Below are 3,049 nucleotides of genomic sequence, written 5' to 3' on the forward strand. Positions count from 1 at the left end.
TACATGTTCCAAAGAAAGGACCTTTTTGACTGTGAACACTTGGGGTAACTGAGATGGAAGTGTCGGAAGCTGTGTTGAGATTAATGGATGGTGGGCTGATATCACCTTGTTTCCAGGAAAAAGATCTGCTGTAGGGATTTTCTTATTTCTCCATCCTCTTGGTAATTTCTTCACAACTCTTTCCTCTTCTTCCAGTAGTACTCCATTGATCATTGTGTCAGGGGGTTCCTCGTTAGCTACTTTTCCCAACTCTTGTGGCTTCAGTTCTTTCTTGCGTTTTCTTGGTTGTTGTATCCCTTGAAATTCTTGCTTGTTCACCAAGGACTGTTTCAGTGGTTCAGTTGCTGATTCACTGTTGCTTTCCTTTGTGCACATGTTGCTGTGATCATCCTTCGGCTCTTTAGGGTCTGGCTCAAACTCAGATGTATATTTGAAAACATGGAAGGTGAGATGTTTATCATGTATTCTCAGGATTAACTCTCCTTGTTCCACATCTATCAGCGCTCTAGTAGTGGCTAGAAATGGTCTCCCCATAATAATGGGATGGAGGTAACTTTCCTCCATGTCCAGAACAACAAAGTCAGTGGGGAGGAAGTAATTTGCACTTTTACCAACACATTTTCGACTACTCCTTCGGCCTGCTTTTGAGTTTTATCAGCCAATTGTATGATTACGTCCGTGGATCTCAGCTCATTGATTTGCAACTTCTTCATAAGAGAAAGAGGCATCACATTTATGCTAGCTCCTAAATCACAAAATTCTCTGTCAATTTTTGTTTCTCCTATGGCACAGGGAATATGAAAGCTCCCTGGTTCTTTTTTCTTAAGGAATACGTCCTTCTTGATGAGGGCACTACATTCCTTATTCATTGTCACTATTTGTCCCCTTTTTAAGGTTCCTTTCTTGGTCAGTAGCTCTTTCATACACTTGATGTATGTAGGCATCTGTTGAAGAGTTTTGATAAAGGGAATATTGACACTGAGAGATGCAAACATATCTTGGAATCTTGAATACGACCTTCCTTTTTCACCTCCCCCGAATCTCTGAGGAAATGGTGCCCTTGGCACATATGGTTTCTAAATTTCCTTCCTTGTTGATTTTTTTTCTTTGTACAGATCCAGTTCCTTGTTTCTTTTTCTCCAAGTTGTCCTAGGAACTTCCTTGGCTATGCTCTGTTGGCTTGTTGGTATCTTCTTCCAGGATTTCTTCATTTCAAGGGTAACTGCCTTACACTCTTCCCATCTCACCTTCTTCATTTCCCCTCTTGGATTTTTCTCAGTGTCACTTGAAAAACTATCAGTGGACTTCAGAATTTGCTGTGAAAGATGTCCTACTTGAGATTCGAGATTCTTAATAATCTCTCCTCGACTTTTTATACTCCCTCTAACTTCTTCCTTGAATTTTTTTGTGTCTTCAGACTCTTTGTAAATATTTGCAAGCATAGCTTCCATTTTGACCATTCTGTCCTCATCATGTGGTGATGGCTAGTTGGAATTGGGATGTTGAGGGTGGTTATTGTGGTTTTGGTATGGTGGCTGTGAATAAGTGTTTTGTGTGGTCTGGTATGGTCTTTGGTTGGAGTATTGGTGAGTAGAGTTGTGATACTAGTTTAGATTATGGGATTTGTGGTCTTGGCCTTGGTTTTGTTTGTTCTCCCACCCAAAGTTTGGGTGGTTCCTCCAACCAGAGTTATAAGTTTTAGAATAAGGATCATTAGCTTGCCTAGATGAATTTCCAAGGTAATTAGCTTCCTCCCAGTTAACTCCTTCTTCTGTTTCCAACTCTTCTTGAGATGATGGTCGAGTGTGGATAGCTATAGCCTGATTCTTCTCCATTTTCTTGGTCAAGTCAGCCAGTTGCTTGGTGATCATCTTATTCTGGGCCAGGATTGCATCCATATGGTTTAATTCCAAGACTCCCCTGTTGTTGCTTCTGTCTGAGGCATAAAAATACTCATTATCAGACATTGTCTCTATAACATCAATGGCTTATTCAATGGTCTTCTTCTTGTTAGGGGAACCTCCAAATGAGTGGTCTACAGCTTTCTTTGATTCACAATTCAACCCTCCATAAAAGATATGAAGTTGCACCCACTCATTAAACATATCAGGGGGGCATTTTCTTGTCAAATCTTTGAATCTCTCCCAGGCTTCATAAATAGTCTCACCATCCTGCTGTCTAAATGTCTGCACTTCAGTTCTCAGCCTGTTTACATTTTGTGGAGGATAGAACCTTGTCAAGAATCTATTCACTACATCTTCCCAAGTTCTCAAGCTTAACTTGGGAAATGATTCTAGCCATTTTGATGCTTTGTCCCTCAAAGAAAATGGAAAAAATAGCAATCTATAGGTGTCAGGATGAACACCATTAGACTTAACCGTGTCACATATCCTTTGAAATTTAGTGAGATGCTCATTAGGGTCCTCTTGGGCACTCCCTCCAAAAGAACAGTTGTTCTGGACTAGGGCTATGAGCTGAGGCTTCAATTCGAAATTGTTAGCTTGGATAGTTGGCTTTTGAATGCTGCTACCACAGTTTTCTTGGTTCGGATTGATGTATGATCCCAGAACTCTCCTTTCTTGTCCAGTAGGGTTGGCTGCACCTCTTCTGGCATGATATAGAGGGAGATATCCTCATTAAAGAGGACAAGCCCATCACTAAGAAAAAGATGGAGCAAGCAAGAGAGCCCATTCATGGAGCTCAAGAGGCGCAGGAAGCTCATCACCATGAGATCCCGGAGATGCCTCAAATGCATTTTTCTCCACAAAACTATTGGGAGCAAATCAACACCTCCCTAGGAGAATTAAGTTCCAACATGGGACAACTAAGGGTGGAACATCAAGAGCACTCCATCATCCTTCATGAAATAAGTGAAGATCAAAAAAGCAATGAGGGAGGAGCAACAAAGACAAGGAAGAGACATAGAAGAGCTCAAAGACATCATTGGTTCCTCAAGAAGGAAACGCCACCATCACTAAGGTGGATTCATTTCTTGTTCTTATTTCTTCTGTTTTTCATTTTCTATGTTACGTGCTTATCTATGTTTGTG

At 40.9% G+C, this 3,049-nt stretch overlaps 1 non-coding gene across 1 annotated transcript; it reads left to right on the forward strand.

Annotated features, from left to right (window-relative positions):
* Nucleotides 1–2,099: 2,099 nt before the first annotated feature.
* LOC148544834 (small nucleolar RNA R71) lies at nt 2,100–2,207 on the forward strand. Its single transcript, XR_015900841.1, has one exon. It is a non-coding gene; the product is annotated as a small nucleolar RNA R71 (small nucleolar RNA).
* The last annotated feature ends 842 nt before the right edge of the window (nt 2,208–3,049 follow it).

The sequence above is a fragment of the Arachis ipaensis genome, chromosome B9 (assembly GCF_059453495.1).
Source record: "Arachis ipaensis isolate K30076 ecotype BB chromosome B9, ASM5945349v1, whole genome shotgun sequence".
Classification (NCBI taxonomy): Eukaryota; Viridiplantae; Streptophyta; class Magnoliopsida; order Fabales; family Fabaceae; genus Arachis; species Arachis ipaensis.